At 57.6% G+C, this 18,726-nt stretch overlaps 4 pseudogenes; all 4 read right to left on the reverse strand.

The window, feature by feature from the left end:
• Positions 1 to 933: 933 nt before the first annotated feature.
• On the reverse strand, positions 934 to 5,546 carry LOC146420573 (protocadherin gamma-A10 pseudogene; annotated as a pseudogene).
• A 724-nt stretch (positions 5,547 to 6,270) lies between these two features.
• LOC146420574 (protocadherin gamma-B5 pseudogene) lies at positions 6,271 to 8,778 on the reverse strand (annotated as a pseudogene).
• Positions 8,779 to 11,959: 3,181 nt separating this feature from the next.
• LOC146420575 (protocadherin gamma-A2 pseudogene) lies at positions 11,960 to 15,513 on the reverse strand (annotated as a pseudogene).
• Positions 15,514 to 16,117: 604 nt separating this feature from the next.
• LOC146420576 (protocadherin gamma-B1 pseudogene) lies at positions 16,118 to 18,722 on the reverse strand (annotated as a pseudogene).
• Between the last annotated feature and the right edge of the window lie 4 nt (positions 18,723 to 18,726).

The raw sequence follows: 18,726 nt of genomic DNA on the forward strand, positions 1-18,726 counted from the left end.
AGGTGAGTGCCTCATCTAACTGCTAAGAAAAATAGAAATTTACACATTTATTTTATCCATTTCAAACCATACCAGAGTAAATGCCTACTCTGGCCCTTTCTTTGGATAGACAGATTACTCTCTGTCATCACAAAACTTGAAAGCAATATTGAAGAAAAGCACTATTAAAAGCTGCTCTCACAACTTCTCAGATTCCAAGGACCACAGCACAAGTGCATGCACAACGATTTTTCTACTCATTGCAATAATTCCAACAATTGTGAAATGTGGTAAAGGCTATAAGACATCGGGAGCTCAGCTCCTGATGCAGTCATCAAAGTACCACTCAAAGGTATCAATCTTTGTCCAGCACATGGGTTCTTTGGAGGGTGGGACTCTCCTCCTCTGAAAGCAAAGTTTATCTATGCCCAAGAACTACCATTCACAGAAAACATCATGAAAAAGAAAATCTAACTGTTGAACACACAGCCTGGCCCTTGGAGTCTAAATGATGAAATATGAAAAAATTAAGGCACCTGTAGAAAAATTCATGAAGGTCGTGATTAAACACTGGGAATCAACAAAATACATGCCTTGTTTCCAACCTTAACTTCTCGCAAACAAGTCTCTCCACCAACACCTCACAGCTCACAGAATTATCATAGATATTCAACATTGCCAGAGAGACTCCACCTAATGAAAATGTCCTCACACAGCTTCCCACTACAGTGGATAATAGCTGACTTCTCAACCTGTGTACCCGATAAACATGAGAATTTCTTCCTATAACAGTTTAAGAAAACATTTCTATTAAAACGAGCAAGATAAGAAGTTTACACCTGCACAAAGCAAAGAATCAAAAATTACCCTCGAAGATGATAGCACTAAGTTAGGCACAGAGTTCAGGTACTAAGGAGGTGATGAATACAGAGTTGGCTCCACCCAAAATTCCCTTTATGGCACTTGCCAGAAGTACCGAACAAAACCATTCGTTAAAAAAACCACAACAACCTGCAAACACACAGGAGGGAGCTCCCAGGGCTCTCCACAAAGCTGGAGTAAGATCTCTGAGGGCAAACTGATCAGGGAAGAAGAAAATCTCATTGCACGATGGTAGGGCTGGACACTGAACAAGAAAACGAGCAAACAATGTCTCTCCTGTTTCAACAGAAATCCAAAACAGGCCACAGTACTCTTGTCTTCAGCCCTCCACAACGTACACGGTGTCCTCTGACCCTTATAATTTGAACAAACGTAATAAAAATCCCAGTTGCCTTGCCAAAATGTCTTTAATATTCACCACCATCAGGCCATGTACAGTTGTCAGGAAGGGGAGTTGCGTTTCTCTCCAAGGTTCAAAAGCCTGACATTTCAGATTATACCAACAGTAGTAGGTACACGAGAAGGGTATCTAGGTAATAAAACATCCACACAACACTCACACAGAAGCTCACACCGAAGCCCATGGCCACAGTTCCTCAGTGTATATCATTGTATAGTAAAAAAAGGAAAACGCTAAGTACCACGACTGTGGGCTTCATATAACAACTAAGACAAACTGAATTTTGACACCGTCTTTACACCTGGACTTTTCACATAAAGCCACAGCAAACCACAGCCACAGCACATCTGCCCTGTCTGTGCACAGAGAGAATTTTTCACCCTACCCAAACATTACGCAACAATAAAGACACCTCTGCAGTCGAAACATACTGAAAGAAAAGCGGCACACACAATCGCTCCTTATCTTAGAGCGATCATAGCACGGATGCCCAAAAGAAACGTACACTACTAAAAAAAGTAAAATACTCACAAGTGCCTAGGGGATATGCAGCTCTGGTTACTACCCAGCCATCACAAAAACTGCTCTAAACCATATAAACTAATAACCAGACCATCGTTCTACTTCAGCAAATGGGTAACATGGAAGGCACATGATTCTCACACTCTAAAGTGATGTTACACAGTGGACCACTAAGTGTAGTTTAAAAACCTTGAACATGCTCATGCATATGTGCTCTCGGTGAATAACCATAACCCTCCAAAAAATGTAAAACTTCCATTTAGTGCAATACATTCACTGAGAATACGGGTTTTTTGACATGAATTATACCTATCCAGGAAGAAAAAAAAACCCCAAGAAATGAAATGCAACTTCTTAACAACACAAAGAACAAAACTCCAAACAAGAGCAATCTCCCTTTTCCTATCTCGTTGACTTTAAGGCCGAGTACAGATCCAAAGTCCACCTCCCCACAGAAAGAAGCACCAGCCACCAGCAAGCGAATGAAGGAGGCGTTCCTTCCTTCTCTGAAAATCTTCCTTAATCAAGACACAGAACAGGGCAAGAAAGTGCCGGGGGAAGAGCAGAAAGAAGCGTCGCACACAGAATTTGGACCCAGAAACTCACCGAGGGAGGGGTGGGATCTACGGCGAAGGAGCCTGCAGGATCCTCGTCCCCGAGCAGCGGGGCAGGCTCGTCGGGAGGCGGCCGGGCGGGGACCGGCAGGGTGTCGCAGCTGCTGGCGCCCGAGAAGCGCAGCTGGCTCTTGCGCGAGTCGGCCGTGAGCGACACCTCGTGCGAGTAGGACTGCAGGAAGGCGCGCACGCCGTCGATGCCCACGAAGTGCGAGACCGGCACGCCGCGCAAGGCGCCGCTGCTGGCCGCCAGCACCTGCTGGCGACGCCAACGGCGCAGGCGCAGCGCCAGCAGCAGCAGCAGGAAGGCCAGGAAGAGGCACGAGACGGCGGCCACGGCCAGCACGAGCCAGCGCGTCAGGCTGCCGGCCGGCTCGCCCGGCGCCGCCGCCTCGGCCGCGCTGCCCAGCTCGGCCAGCAGCTCGGCCACGCTCTCGGCCAGCACCACGGTGAGCGTGGCCGTGGCCGACAGCGCCGGCCGCCCGTGGTCCTTCACCACCACCACCAGGCTCTGGCGCGCCGCGTCGCGGGCCAGCGGGAAGCGCGCCGTGCGCACCTCGCCGCTGTGCAGCCCCACGCGGAACAGCCCCGGCTCCGTCGCCTTGGCCAGCTCGTACGACAGCCACGCGTTCTGACCCGCGTCCGCGTCCACCGCCACCACCTTGGCCACCAGCGCGCCGGGCTCCGACGAGCGCGGCGCCAGCTCCACGCCCGACCACGCCGCGCCCGACACCGACCCCGCCCGCGCCGGCGGAGGCGGCGGCGGGTACAGCACCTGCGGCGCGTTGTCGTTCTCGTCCACGATCAGCAGCCGCACCGACACGTTGCTGCTCAGCGCCGGCGCGCCGCCGTCCTCCGCACGCACCCACAGCCCCAGCTCGCGCACCTCCTCGTAGTCGAACGAGCGCAGCGCGTACAGCGCGCCCGTCTCCGCCTGCACCGACACGTACGACGACAGCGGCGCGCCCCGCACCCGCCCCTCCCACAGCCGGTAGCGCACGCGCGCGTTCTGCCCCCAGTCCGCGTCCGTCGCAAGCACCGTCAGCACCAGCGCGCCCGCCGCGTTGTTCTCCGCCACACGCGCGCTGTAGCTCTCCTGCGCGAACACCGGCGCGTTGTCGTTCACGTCCAGCACCCGCAGCGACAGCAGCGCGCTGCTCTGCAGCGGCGGCGACCCGCCGTCGGCCGCCCGCACCGTCACGTTGTACTCCGACACCTGCTCTCGGTCCAGCTCTCTCGCTGTCACCACGCTGTAGTAGTTGCCGTGTGAGCTCTGCAGCCGGAACGGGATGTCCCCGTCGAGCGAGCAGCGCACATCGCCATTCGCTCCTGAGTCGCGATCCTCCACATGCAGCAGGGCTACCACCGTCCCCGATGGGGCGTCCTCAGAGATTTCGCTAATCGCTGACCGCACCGAAATCTCTGGCACGTTATCGTTGACGTCTGTGACAGTTATCGTGACTTTGCTCGTATCAAAAAGTCCTCCACCATCATGTGCCTGCACCTCCAGCTCGTAGGAGTCGCCTTCCTCGAAGTCCAGGCTTTGCAAAAGGGTGACGTCTCCAGTGTCAGTGTCCAGATGGAAAATATCAGAAGCCATGTCTGACACTTTTTTCAACGAGTATTTCACGTGCCCGTTCAGACCCTCGTCGGCGTCCGTGGCCGTGACGGTGACCAGCACAGAGCCCACGGGCACGTCCTCGGGCACACGCACCGTGTACTCCGACTGGCTGAACACGGGCGCGTTGTCGTTCGCGTCCAGCACCGTCACGCGAATCCGAGCCGTGCCCGTCAGCGCCGGATCGCCGCCGTCACTCGCCCTCAGCACCAGCTCGTGAAACGCCGCCTCCTCCCGGTCCAGCGCCTTGGCCAGCACCAGCTCGGGACGCTGATCGCCTCCGGGGCCTGACTGCACGGCCAGCGAGAAGTGCTCGTCGCCGCTCAGCTCGTAGCTCTGCAGGGAATTCCGGCCCGAGTCCGGGTCACGAGCCTCGGCTAGGGGAAACCGCGACCCCGGGGCTGTCATCTCGCTAATTCTAAGTTCTATTTCTGCCTGTCGAAAGCTGGGCGTGTTGTCATTAATGTCCGTGATTTCTACTTCTATTTCATAAAACTTCATTTCGCCCTCCACTATCAGCTCACAGCGCAGCAGGCATTGCTCCACCAGCCGGCACAGCTGCTCTCTGTCGATCCTCTCCGCCGTCACTAAATGTCCCGTCTTCCCGTGCAGAGCGAAATACTGCGTCCTACCTTCGGACACAACGCGGACGCCGCGGTCTCGGAGCTCCTGCAGCTGCAGCCCCAGGTCTTTGACTACGTCACCCACGAACGAGCCCTTGGGCATCTCCTCGGGCACCGAGTACCGCAGCTGCCCCCACGCAGCCTCCCACGCCGCCAGCAGGACGGCCCAGAGCAGAGCTCGCTGCCGCTGGCCCCAGCGCCTCCCCGCCGCGTTCATCTCAGCCGCAGCACCGCCGCCACCGCAACACCTCCTGCAGCTTCCCACCACCGACTAGCGATCCGAGCTCCTACACCGAGTTTCTTCCGCCGTCCCTTCCGCCTCGTTCCGCAGCACGGTTCTGCAGAGCAGGGACGAGCGCTGACCGCCCGCCGCCGATCCTGTCAAGTGGCGAGCGAGTGATCGAGCGGGTCGGCAGCGGGCGGGGCTGCAGCGCTCCGATCTTCCTTTCACTCATCTCGGTCAACAGCGGCGCCCGCAGCCTCCTCCCGGCACTGCAGGCACCGAGCGCTGCTCGTCCTGCCTTGCCCACACGCAGCTCGCCGATGTGGCACAGTAGCTTTTTGTCCTTTTGATCTCTGATCCTCCAGCTGATGATAACCAGGCAGAAGCAACACGCCTCTCGTGGTCATGGTATTTCCTCCACACGGGAAAATTCTTTTATCGTGGTGATACAAGGTGGATATTAATCTCTCTTAATATGATGTGTGGAGCAGCACGAGTTTTATTGCAGAAGTCTGGAAGCACAAACTCCCCCACCATCTGCAAATCTTTTAAACTAGTGCTTGAAGAACCTTTTCCTAAGCCTTTCAACGTATCAAAACAGTGTTACGGTGTAGGGAAAATACCCGTGAACAATTGCACTGCTCACAGAATCCGGCAGCGAAGGGGCAGACCTTTTAACTTTTCACCTGCACATAGGAGACTTCTCTGAAAAAGTATGTATTACTTCCCATTTTACAGCTACGATTTCGGAATTTTCCATTACAACCTTCTTTAGCAAAGACCCCTCAGTGCTTACTCTGAGGACTTAGTCACAGAGGGTTTTTGAGATCCTAATTTCACCCGACTCAGTAGAGTAAGCATTTCTACAGCAGCTATGACTCAAGAGATGGAAACAAACACACAGAGGTGAAACTTCCATATTCATGGAACACGCGAGTTTCCTTTGGCAGTAAAACACTGAAATACCATTAAGAATCAACGAAAAGTCGAAAAACACAGCTATGAGAAGAAACTATGGGGAAGGAAATCTCTCTAACCCAAGCTCGTCATCTACATCTCATTCTACACAGTAAGGATCCGACTCTGTCTTACTATCACAAAGAACTTCAAAACCCTTTTTTTTTTACGGAAAATCATTCCTCTGAGCCAGAGTATGAGATGAATGAAAAGAGCTTCAAAGCTCAGCATACATTTTACGCACCAGAAGTAGAACGGCAAGAACTTTCCATTGAGCATATATGTCTTAAAGCTGATGAAGTGGTAACTGCCAATTCTGAAGGCTCTAAGGGAAACTATAAGACTAGAAATGAGACTATTTAATGCGTTCATGGAAAACACAGACCGGCACATACAATCGCAGAAAATAAAAAACCACTACTCGTGAGCAACCTGCCTCCAGGAACTGGCATTCAGGAAAGGTTCAGAAAGAAAGAGGGTGGGGACTTACACACCTGAGGTACGTCACTTTCGGAGTAAGGCTCTCCCACAACGGCTGTACTACTCAGGCTCGGCTTCTCGCAGCAATCCCCGCCCAGAAGCTCCTCCGCAGACAGGATGGGCACCGGCGGCGGCGGCGGCCAAGAGGCCTCGGGCACGGCGCGCGCCGGCGCCGCCACGCACAGGTTGTAGGAGTAGGGCAAGGTGCCCTCGCAGAAGTCGGCCGGGAAGGCGGCGCCGGCCACCGAGAAGCGCTGCGCGCCCAGGCAGCGCAGCACGGCGGGCGGCCCGGCCCGGCGCAGCCGCGCCAGCACGGCCAGCGCCACGCTGAGCAGGAAGAGCGCCGAGAGCAGCGCCAGCGCCAGCACCAGGTAGAACTGCAGCTCGGCCGCCGGCGCCTCGGCGCCCGCCGCCCGCTCGCTCAGCTCCGGCAGCGCCTCCTGCAAGCTCTCGGCCAGCACCACGTGCAGCGTGGCCGTGGCCGACAGTGCCGGCTGCCCGTGGTCCTTCACCACGGCCACCACGCGCTGCTTGGCCGCGTCCCTCTCGGACACGGCGCGCGCCGTGCGCACCTCGCCGCTGTGCAGCCCCACGCGGAACAGCGCCGGCTCCGACGCCTGCACCAGCTCGTACGACAGCCACGCGTTGCGCCCCGCGTCCGCGTCCACCGCCACCACCTTCGCCACCAGGTACCCGGCCTCGGCTGAACGCGGAACCACCTCGAAAGGCGTCGGGGCCGCTCCCGGGGCCTCTCCGGGGCCCGGCGCCGCCGGCCAGAGCACCCGCGGCGCGTTGTCGTTGCGGTCGAGCACGAAGACGCGCACCGTGGCCGTGGAGCTGCGCGCCGGCGCGCCGCCGTCCTGCGCCCGCACGGCCACCCAGAACTCGCGGCACTGCTCGTAGTCGAACGAGCGCTGCGCGTACAGCGCGCCGCTCCGCGCCTCCACCGACACGAGCGGCGCCGCGCCCGCCGCGCCCGCGCTGCCGCCCGCCAGCCAGTAGCTCACGCGCCCGTTGGCGCCCGCGTCCGCGTCCCGCGCCTGCACGCGCAGCACCAGCGCGCCCGCCGCGTTGTTCTCCCACACGTAGGCGCTGTACGCCTCCTCCTCGAACACCGGCGCGTTGTCGTTCACGTCCGACACCTCCAGCACCAGCTCCGTGCGGCTCGACAGCGCCGGCCTGCCCCGGTCCCGCGCCACCACCGTCACGCGGTGCTCAGACGCCTGCTCGCGGTCCAGCGCGCTCGCCGTCACCACCTTGTACGAGCCGCCCGACGACGCCACGATCGACAGCGGCGCCTCGCCCGACAGCTCGCACGACACCTGACCGTTCTCGCCGGAGTCCGGGTCCTTCACGTTCAGCAGGGCCACCACGGTGCCGACGGGCGAGTCTTCGGGCACGGGGCTCGAGAGGGATAAAATCGTGGTTTCAGGCGCGTTGTCGTTCATGTCCAGCACCTCTACCACAACCTTGCACTGTGCCACTAGACCGCCACCATCTCGTGCCTCTACCAGTAATGTGTAGCTTCGCGTGTCCTCGAAGTCCAATGCCTCCTTCAGCGTGATCGTTCCGCTCTCCGCATCCACCATGAACTTCTGAAGCACCTTGGCAGGGATTTTCCCGAACCCGTAGCTGATGCGAGCATTGTTTCCGATGTCGGCGTCCGAGGCAGAGATGTTTAACACTATCGACCCCGGGGGCGCGTCCTCGCGCAATCTCGTACGGTATTGGTCCTGCGCGAACACGGGTGGGTTGTCGTTCGCGTCAGTCACGTTTACCCGAATTTTGATGGTTCCGGATCTTATTGGATCCCCACCATCAAAAGCCGTCAGCACCAGCTCAAAGGAGCTCTGCTTCTCCCGATCCAACGTTCTCTCCAACACTAATTCCGGCTGATTGCTGCCGTCGGGACTCTCCTTCATGACCAGAGAGAAAGACGGGTTGCTGGTGAGTTGGTAAGTCAGCAGCGAGTTGCTTCCCGAGTCAGCATCTTGGGCCATCTCCAGGGGAAAACGAGCACCGGGGGGAGTCCATTCACCTATATCAAATTCCAGAGCAGCGTTGCTGAAAGCTGGAGAGTTGTCATTCACATCCTCAATGGACACTTCGACGTGGAAAATGTTCAGCGGGTTGTGAACCAGCGCCTCGAAGCTGACAGAGCAGGTCGCCGACTCGCCACACATCTCCTCCCGGTCCAGCCTCTCATTCACGTACAAGTTCCCGTTTTCCTCGTTCACCGTGAAGTATTTCAGCTGCTTCTTGCCGGCAGACGCCACCCGCAGCTTGCGCGCCGGCAGCTCGTCGGCGCTGAGCCCCAGGTCCCGCGCCAGCGGCCCCACGAGCGAGCCTCTGCCCAGCTCCTCGGCGATGGAGTAGCGGACCCGCTCCGCCGCCGCCCCGCAGCACACGCACAGCAGCACCGCGCACAGCAGCGCTCGCCCGCCGCCCGGCCCGCGCCTCTGCCGCCGCCTCACCGCCATTCTCTTGGCCCCAGCGCTCGCCAAGCTCTTGCCTCCTGCCGCTGCCCTGCCTCCCTTCCAGCCGCTCTCGCCAGACAGCGCAGGGGCCGCCGCAGCACAGACACGCCGCTCTGGCCGCCTCTAGCCGCTGCTGCTGCTGCTGTCGGTGCCGCTGCCGCTGTGGCCGGCGCCGGGCGAGCGAGCAGCCTGCGGGGGCAGGACGCGGCTGCGGCGGCTTTGGGCGGCGGCGGCTCCAGCGCCGCTCGGCGGCGGCCAACAGCGGCACCCGGAGGTGCCGCGACGCCACTGCAGCCGCCGGATGGCCGCGCTCAAGGGGGCTCGGCTTTGGGCGGGGCTCTGCGGCTGCAGCGGCCAGGGGGTTTCTCTTCGACAGCAAACAGCGAACGCATCAGCATTTGCTCGGTATGACACAAAAAGCGGTTTTATCTTAGGTGCTCTGTGGGGTGCTTTCAGGTCATATCCTTAATTCACACTGGGTTGTCATAAGTAAATCTTCGTAGCAGAGCAATAAGGAAAGGAACTCAGCTGCTCTTAATAAAATCATGAAACTACAAAAGAGCAAGAATCGATATTACAGAAGGGGACGACTTTAGGAGCCTTTTACTGCTCCGTCAGGTATCTTACATGGGAACAATAACCTGAGGAAGAGATCAGCCTAAAGCAAATTTTATCACTCTAAGATAGGCGAATAACACGTACTATTTTATTTCCCATTCATGAAAGTTCCTTCTTTGGGCTCCCCATGTTTAAGTGACTGGCAATGGGAAAATGAAAAGCACTTTGTGTCTTTCATAGAATCCATTAAACACGTTTCACTCAGGAATTTTAAGGCGTTCACACATGCAACATGCCACATGGCTACCATTGTCTTTCAGAACAGGGAAGCCAGGATCACAGAGGAAAAATGGCACAGGCCTTGATACCAGACGAAAACTCACTACTGCCCCAACAAAACCACTTCAGCACACCTGCTTTCCCGGCTCAAATGCAATCTCTCAACCTCCTCGCTCTGCATTCTATCTTTACATCTGTTGGACTTTTCAAATAAAATCACAGCAAACCTTTTCATCTCCCCTGTCTCTGCACAGAGAGAAATTTTCACCCTGCCCAAAAACTATGCAACAGGATAGCTACTTTTGCAGTCAGACACCACTGAAAGAAAGTGGCACACACATCTTCTCCTCCTCTGAGAATGATCACACTACACGTGCCACTAAGAAATGGACACTATTAAGAAAAAAAAATACTCTCATGTGCATGAGCACTTGAAAATGACCCAGTCATCACTGGGTCAGCTCAACGAAACCATCATCCTACTTCAGCACACGGGTAATTCAGAGAGTGTATGACTCTCAAACTTTGAAGTTTACATAAATGCACAAATGCCATTTACAGGAAATATATAGCAATAATAGGAAAGCAGCTTGATGAACCCACATCTTGGTCTATCGGATTCTGAGAAGTGTGATGTCAAAAGTAAAAGATCTTTAGAAGGTTATCAATTAATGCTAGGAACTGACAAAACACCTGCCTTGTCTCCACCAGAACCTCCTCACATACAGCAACCCACGATTCTGCTCAAATCCTTCACAGTTCACATAATTCTCATTCCCATCCTCACCATTTGTGGCTGGACTACACCTATAGGAAAGTTGCATAGACAATGTCTCTTAAGGGGGATAATATCTGATTTCTCACCACGGGCATTTGACATGTAAGAACATTTCTGCCAGTGACATCTGAAGGGAACACTTCTCTGAAAATCTCTTTATAAGTGTAAAAATGAAAGGCACGTGAGGGACAGTCAGATAAATGTCATCTGAAAAGTCATCTGATCTTCCACACATTTTCTGATAAAAAGACCACACTTCAGATCATAACAATAAGCGAGGTAAGAATTTAAAAGTTGCAGAAAAGAAAGGATCATAAATTACCATTCTATATTATGTCACTTATGATAGGTACATAATTCTGTATGAAGTAATCTAGTGTGAAGTAAGGAATGAATGCTCAGTTTACTCCTCCCAATATGATGATACCTATATGATGACATAGCCATAAGTTCCTAATTATGTAAGTATGATGATTTCTTAAAGTCATCACAGCAATCTGCAAACACATAGGAAGGACTTTCCCATACTCCGAAATCAGATTTCTTAACCCGTCCTCTAGCCAAAAGTCTTCGAGAAAAGTCTAAAAATCACATTGTTATAATTTCTCTTCATCATGAATAACCATCCAAACAAGAACTTCAGACATCTCTGCCATTTCGTCCAGCATCTCCCTTTACACTTAGTCACTACAGACTTACCCAAACAGCCACAAGTCACCATTTTCTTTCACATTCATAGCAAGCAGACAGACAGACAGACATCACCAGAGAACCACATGTTTCCTGGCCTATTCCTTCACCAGGAGCCCACATGTCAAGGTATGGGCAAATAATAAAACATTTCTGCATTATTGCGAAGACACACAAGGGCTGAGAAGAATAGGACCAAAGTCCAGCGATGTTACACACAGGACCACTTAGTGCAGTTTCAAAAGAATCTCAACCTGATCATACACAGGTGCTGTCCGGAAAACACCTGGCCAGGCAAACAATATAAATTCCATTTGATCATAACACAACACTGTTGAGAATATGTAATGCTGAAAGGAATTACGTCTCCTCAAGAGATACAAGGGGAATCTAAATTATGATGGATAAAAACACAAAACCCAGAAAGAATGAACCTCCAGTCCAAATCAACCTCCCATCTCCTGCCTCTCCCACCACCTTTAAGGCTGAGCACAGACCCCAAGTCTACTGCACGGCAGCCAAGGAGCAATAGTCCACAGCGCGTCGCTAGAGAGGCATTGCCTTCCGTGTAAGAAAACCCGGCATGGACGAATGCAAAGACATCTCCTACCGACCTCCATTACGCATCATAGAGACACATATAAGCTGAGAAGAGCACAAATGATGAAGAATGAACTTACACTCCAAGCTGTCAACATTAGAGTATAAAGAGTCTCACCCTAAGACACACACAGACCTGAAAACAACACAAACTACAATTTGCTCATAACGAAACATACCCATAAAGAAGAACTAATTCTAAAAGAAACACATGTAATACAAGTCAGGGGAAGGAAAGGAATTGGTGCGTCTTGAAAACTACGAACTATTCGAACTTCCAGATGCTATTAAACGCACTACACCTGTCATCTCAACAACCTGGAAGGCTGAGTGCAGACCCCAAGTCCGTGTCCGCACAGCAAGAGGAACCAGGCCACAGCGCGTCAATAAAGGAACACCTGCTATCCTTGTCAGCAAATTTCATTAGAACACAGGAAAAGGAAGGGGAAGGACAGCAGAGCAGAAGACGGAAGCACCGAGGAGACACTCCGAGGAACTCACCAAGGGAGGGGCGGGATCCGCGGGGAGGGACACGGCAGAGTCCTCGTCCCCGAGCAGCGGCGCGGGCTCGTCGGGAGGCGGCCGGGCAGGGACCGGCAGCGTGTCGCAGCTGCTGGCGCCCGAGAAGCGCAGCTGGCTCTTGCGCGAGTCTGCCGTGAGCGACACCTCGTGCGAGTAGGACTGCAGGAAGGCGCGCACGCCGTCGATGCCCACGAAGTGCGAGACCGGCACGCCGCGCAAGGCGCCGCTGCTGGCCGCCAGCACCTGCTGGCGACGCCAACGGCGCAGGCGCAGCGCCAGCAGCAGCAGCAGGAAGGCCAGGAAGAGGCACGAGACGGCGGCCACGGCCAGCACGAGCCAGCGCGTCAGGCTGCCGGCCGGCTCGCCCGGCGCCGCCGCCTCGGCCGCGCTGCCCAGCTCGGCCAGCAGCTCGGCCACGCTCTCGGCCAGCACCACGGTGAGCGTGGCCGTGGCCGACAGCGCCGGCCGCCCGTGGTCCTTCACCAGCACCACCAGGCTCTGGCGCGCCGCGTCGCGGGCCAGCGGGAAGCGCGCCGTGCGCACCTCGCCGCTGTGCAGCCCCACGCGGAACAGCCCCGGCTCCGTCGCCTTGGCCAGCTCGTACGACAGCCACGCGTTCTGACCCGCGTCCGCGTCCACCGCCACCACCTTGGCCACCAGCGCGCCGGGCTCCGACGAGCGCGGCGCCAGCTCCACGCCCGACCACGCCGCGCCCGACACCGACCCCGCCCGCGCCGGCGGAGGCGGCGGCGGGTACAGCACCTGCGGCGCGTTGTCGTTCTCGTCCACGATCAGCAGCCGCACCGACACGTTGCTGCTCAGCGCCGGCGCGCCGCCGTCCTCCGCACGCACCCACAGCCCCAGCTCGCGCACCTCCTCGTAGTCGAACGAGCGCAGCGCGTACAGCGCGCCCGTCTCCGCCTGCACCGACACGTACGACGACAGCGGCGCGCCCCGCACCGGCCCCTCCCACAGCCGGTAGCGCACGCGCGCGTTCTGCCCCCAGTCCGCGTCCGTCGCAAGCACCGTCAGCACCAGCGCGCCCGCCGCGTTGTTCTCCGCCACACGCGCGCTGTAGCTCTCCTGCGCGAACACCGGCGCGTTGTCGTTCACGTCCAGCACCCGCAGTGACAGCACGGCGCTGCTCTGCAGCGGCGGCGACCCGCCGTCGGCCGCCCGCACGGTCACGTTGTACTCCGACACCTGCTCACGGTCCAGCTCTCTCGCTGTCACCACGCGGTAGTAGTTGCCGTGCGAGCTCTGAAGCCGGAACGGGATTTCCCCGTCTAGCGAGCAGCGCACCTCGCCATTGGCCCCCGAGTCCCGATCATGGACGTGCAGCAGGGCTACCACTGTGCCTGATGGGGCGTCCTCAGATATCTCACTCAATGCCGACGACACGGTCAGTTCGGGTGCATTGTCGTTGACGTCTGTCACGGTGATAGTGAGTTTCGCTGTGTCGAAAAGTGCTCCACCATCATGTGCCTGTACCTCCAGTTCATAGAAATCTCCTTCTTCGAAATCCAGGGTACGCAATAGCGTGATCGCTCCTGTGTCGGCGTCCAGCCCGAATATCTTCGAGGCTCGTTCTTTTATTTTCTTCAAAGAGTATTTCACATGCCCATTTAGACCCTCGTCAGCGTCCGTGGCCATGATACTGACGAGCACAGAGCCCACGGGCACGTCCTCGGGCACACGCACCGTGTACTCCGACTGGCTGAACACAGGCGCGTTGTCGTTCGCATCCAGCACTGTCACGCGAATCCGAGCCGTGCCCGTCAGCGCCGGATCGCCGCCATCACTCGCCCTCAGCACCAGCTCGTGAAACGCCGCCTCCTCCCGGTCCAGCGCCTTGGCCAGCACCAGCTCGGGACGCTGATCGCCTCCGGGGCCCGCCTGAACGGCCAGTGAGAAGTGCTCGTCGCCGCTTAGCTCGTAGCTCTGCAGGGAATTCCGGCCCGAATCAGCATCGTGAGCCTCGGCCAAGGGAAACCGCGACCCCGGAGCTGTCGTCTCGCTCATTCTAAGTTCTATTTCTTCCTCCCGGAAGCTCGGCGCATTATCATTAATATCCGTGACTTCTACCTCGATTTCATAAAACTTCATTTCCTTCTCCACTATCAGCTCACAGCGCAGCACGCATTGCTGAACACTCTCGCACAGCTGCTCTCTGTCGATCCTCTCTGCAGTCACTAAATGTCCCGTCTTCCCGTGCAGAGTGAAGTATTGTGTCCTACCCTTGTCCAAGACGCGGACGCTGCGGTCATGGATCGCTGGCATCTGCAGCCCCAGGTCCTTGGCCACGTCGCCCACGAACGAGCCCTTGGGCATCTCCTCGGGCACCGAGTAGCGCAGCTGCCCCCACGCCGCCTCCCACGCCGCCAGCAGAACGGCCCAGAGTAGAGCTCGCTGCCGCCGGCCCCAGCGCCTCCCCGCCGCGTTCATCTCTGCCGCGGCACCGCAACACCAAGGCCAGCTGTTTCCCTCCTCCGTCTACCGCTCCGTCTCCCTTTCCAACTCCGGTTCGCCGCTCCCAGTCTGCCGGTGGCCCTTCCGTCTCGTTGCAGGACGGCTCCGTACCGCGGGATCGCTCGCAGACCGCCCGCCGCCGATCCTCACAAGGAATAACCTATCGAGCCGTTCCGCAGCGGGCGGGGCTGCAGCGCTCTGATCTTTCTGTCTCCTCTCGGTCAACAGCGGCGCCCGCAGCCTCCTCCCGGCACTGCAGCCACCGAGCGCTGTCGAGCGCTGTCGCCCTGCTTTGCCCACGGGCAAATTTCGCAGGCGGAAAAGTCGGCAAGGAGACGCAGTGTATAGTCCAGTGGGACTGCCGCTGTCATTTCTGAAGCCGCCTTCCACCAAGGTGTGCGATAGAACACAGCTGAACTTTGTTTAGGGAGGAATACGTATGTTCCATTTCGAGTAGAGCAGCGAGACCAACATTAACCAATGGGTTAATTAAGCAGCCACCCAAGTCCCAGTACTTCGGTTCGGCAAAGATGGATCAGGACAGAGAAACAATAATTCCGTTTGCCTGATCCCGTCATGTAGAATTAGCAGATTTTTTTTTATGGAATAAGGAGCTGCATGGAACTTCAGTAAATCCTTACATTTCAGACAACCCAGGCTTTGTAGACAAAATTTCCCCACTGAACCTGAACGCACGATTAACCAAAATAAGGCCTGTTAACGTACCAGAATAATCTTGGAAAGCATAGTTGAACGAAAAACCCTCACAAACACTAAGGTTCATTGTTTTTGTTCACGGAGACTGCCCCTTATACAACTACCTTCCCCCAAAAGAATGAGTGCACTTTAAAGGGTGGAGGAGAATTAATTATGAAAGAATGACCTCTCATTTCTCTACCCAGCGATCCACTTGTCCATTTTCTTTTGGACTGCAACACCAAAAGAGAAGTAAATAAAGACCTTTTTTCTAAAAGAAAAGACTAAAACCTTTTACCCAGGCGCGAATCGAGACAGTGAAGTCAAAAAACAAGAACCCGAAACTTCAAGCGAATACTCCTACACACAGAAACTCTGCCTTCACGATTTGAAACGCTCACTATTTCAGACCAATATCGAAGACACAGTCCTTTAGCTGAACCTCAAGATGTCATGAGGAAAAAGCTGCTGCCTGCAGTGAGTGGAAAATAAAGGAAAGGACAATCTAACTCAGAGCAGCACGACTCCTGTGAGATTTTACACACCCGAGGCTAAAAGTTAAGGCACATTCCACTGAGCCAACAAGTATGACAGCCGACGAGACCAGAAGTGCCCGTTCGCACCGCCGGCTTTTAAGAGACAGGGGACAGGATTCTTATACAGGGCTGCAATGAAACACAGACGAAAAGGAGCTGCACCAAAAGAGAAACGAAGCCGAAGAAAAGACCACCGCAGGAGCTTAGGAAAGGCTCAGGATAAAAAGAGTATGAGGGTTTAACAGACCTTAGCTGCGTCCGAGTCTGCAGGAGGCTCTCCCACAACGGCGGTACTGTTCGGGCTCGGCTTGTCGCAGCAATCCCCGCCCAGAAGCTCCTCCGCAGACAGGATGGGCACCGGCGGAGGCGGTGGCCAAGCGGCCTCGGGCACGGCGCGCGCCGGCGCCGCCACGCACAGGTTGTAGGAGTAGGGCAAGGTGCCCTCGCAGAAGTCGGCCGGGAAGGCGGCGCCGGCCACCGAGAAGCGCTGCGCGCCCAGGCAGCGCAGCACGGCGGGCGGCCCGGCCCGGCGCAGCCGCGCCAGCACGGCCAGCGCCACGCTGAGCAGGAAGAGCGCCGAGAGCAGCGCCAGCGCCAGCACCAGGTAGAACTGCAGCTCGGCCGCCGGCGCCTCGGCGCCCGCCGCCCGCTCGCTCAGCTCCGGCAGCGCCTCCTGCAAGCTCTCGGCCAGCACCACGTGCAGCGTGGCCGTGGCCGACAGCGCCGGCTGCCCGTGGTCCTTCACCACGGCCACCACGCGCTGCTTGGCCGCGTCCCTCTCGGACACGGCGCGCGCCGTGCGCACCTCGCCGCTGTGCAGCCCCACGCGGAACAGCGCCGGCTCCGACGCCTGCACCAGCTCGTACGACAGCCACGCGTTGCGCCCCGCGTCCGCGTCCACCGCCACCACCTTCGCCACCAGGTACCCGGCCTCGGCTGAACGCGGAACCACCTCGAAAGGCGTCGGGGCCGCTCCCGGGGCCTCTCCCGGGCCCGGCGCCGCCGGCCAGAGCACCCGCGGCGCGTTGTCGTTGCGGTCGAGTACGAAGACGCGCACCGTGGCCGTGGAGCTGCGCGCCGGCGCGCCGCCGTCCTGCGCCCGCACGGCCACCAAGAACTCGCGGCACTGCTCGTAGTCGAACGAGCGCTGCGCGTACAGCGCGCCGCTCCGCGCCTCCACCGACATGAGCGGCGCCGCGCCCGCCGCGCCCGCGCTGCCGCCCGCCAGCCAGTAGCTCACGCGCCCGTTGGCGCCCGCGTCCGCGTCCCGCGCCTGCACGCGCAGCACCAGCGCGCCCGCCGCGTTGTTCTCCCACACGTAGGCACTGTACGCCTCCTCCTCGAACACCGGCGCGTTGTCGTTCACGTCCGACACCTCCAGCACCAGCTCCGTGCGGCTCGACAGCGCCGGCCTGCCCCGGTCCCGCGCCACCACCGTCACGCGCTGCTCGGACGCCTGCTCGCGGTCCAGCGCGCTCGCCGTCACCACCTTGTACGAGCCGCCCGACGACGCCACGATCGACAGCGGCGCCTCGCCCGAGAGTTCGCACGACACCTGACCGTTCTCGCCGGAGTCCGGGTCCTCTACGTTCAGCAGGGCCACCACGGTGCCGACCGGCGAGTCCTCTGGCACCGGACTTGACAGCAAAAGAATCGTGATCTCGGGTGCGTTGTCATTCTCGTCTGTGATATCTAGGTGCACCTCGCAGTGACCGGTAAGCCCGCCCCCGTCCGTCGCCTCCAGGCCAAAAATGTATTTTCTTTTATCTTCGAAATCGAGGTGACCCTCCGTTCTTATCTCGCCGCTCTCGCTGTCAATGGCGAACAAGGAGAGGACATCGTCCGGGACGTTGCCAAAGGAATAGGAGATTCGCCCGTTAGTGCCCGCGTCCGCATCTGTTGCCCTCACACGCAGCACAAGAGACCCCGCCGGAAGATTCTCCGCCACTCGCGTCTCGTAGACACCTTTGCTGAACACGGGTGGGTTGTCATTTGCATCCGTCACATTGACCCGAACCTGGATAGACCCAGACCTCGCGGGATCCCCACTGTCCATTGCCGTCAGCACTAGCTCAAAGGAGCTCTGCTTCTCCCGGTCCAACGCTCTGTCCAACACTAATTCCGGCTGCTTCTTTCCACCCGGGCTCTCCTTCATCGATAGTGAGAAGGATGGGTTGCTGGTGAGCTGGTAAGTCAGCAGCGAGTTGCTGCCCACGTCCGCGTCTCGGGCCATCTCCAGGGGAAAACGAGCACCGGGAAGAGTCCATTCACCGATCTCGAGGTCCAGAGAAGCCTTCCTGAAGACTGGGGAGTTGTCGTTCACGTCCTCGATTGACACCTCGACGTGGAAAACGTTCGGTGGGTTGTGCACCAGCACCTCGAAGCTGACAGAGCAGGACGCCGACTCGCCGCACATCTCGTCTCGGTCCAGTCTCTCATTCACGTACAGATTCCCGTTTTCCTCATTCACGGTGAAGTATTTCAGCTGCTTCTTGCCGGCAGACGCCACCCGCAGCTTGCGCGCCGGCAGCTCGTCGGCGCTGAGCCCCAGGTCCCGCGCCAGCGGCCCCACGAGCGAGCCTCTGCCCAGCTCCTCGGCGATGGAGTAGCGGACCCGCTCCGCCGCCGCCCCGCAGCACACGCACAGCAGCACCGCGCACAGCAGCGCTCGCCCGCCGCCCGGCCCGCGCCTCTGCCGCCGCCTCACCGCCATTCTCTTGGCGCAGAGATCGCCAAGCTCCTGCCTCCTGCCGCTGCCCTGCCTCCCTTCCAGCCGCTCTCGCCAGACAGCACAGGGGCCGCCGCAGCACAGAAACGCCGCTC

The sequence above is a fragment of the Lichenostomus cassidix genome, unplaced genomic scaffold, assembly GCF_008360975.1.
Source record: "Lichenostomus cassidix isolate B80296 unplaced genomic scaffold, HeHo_3.0 HiC_scaffold_784, whole genome shotgun sequence".
NCBI lineage: Eukaryota > Metazoa > Chordata > Aves > Passeriformes > Meliphagidae > Lichenostomus > Lichenostomus cassidix.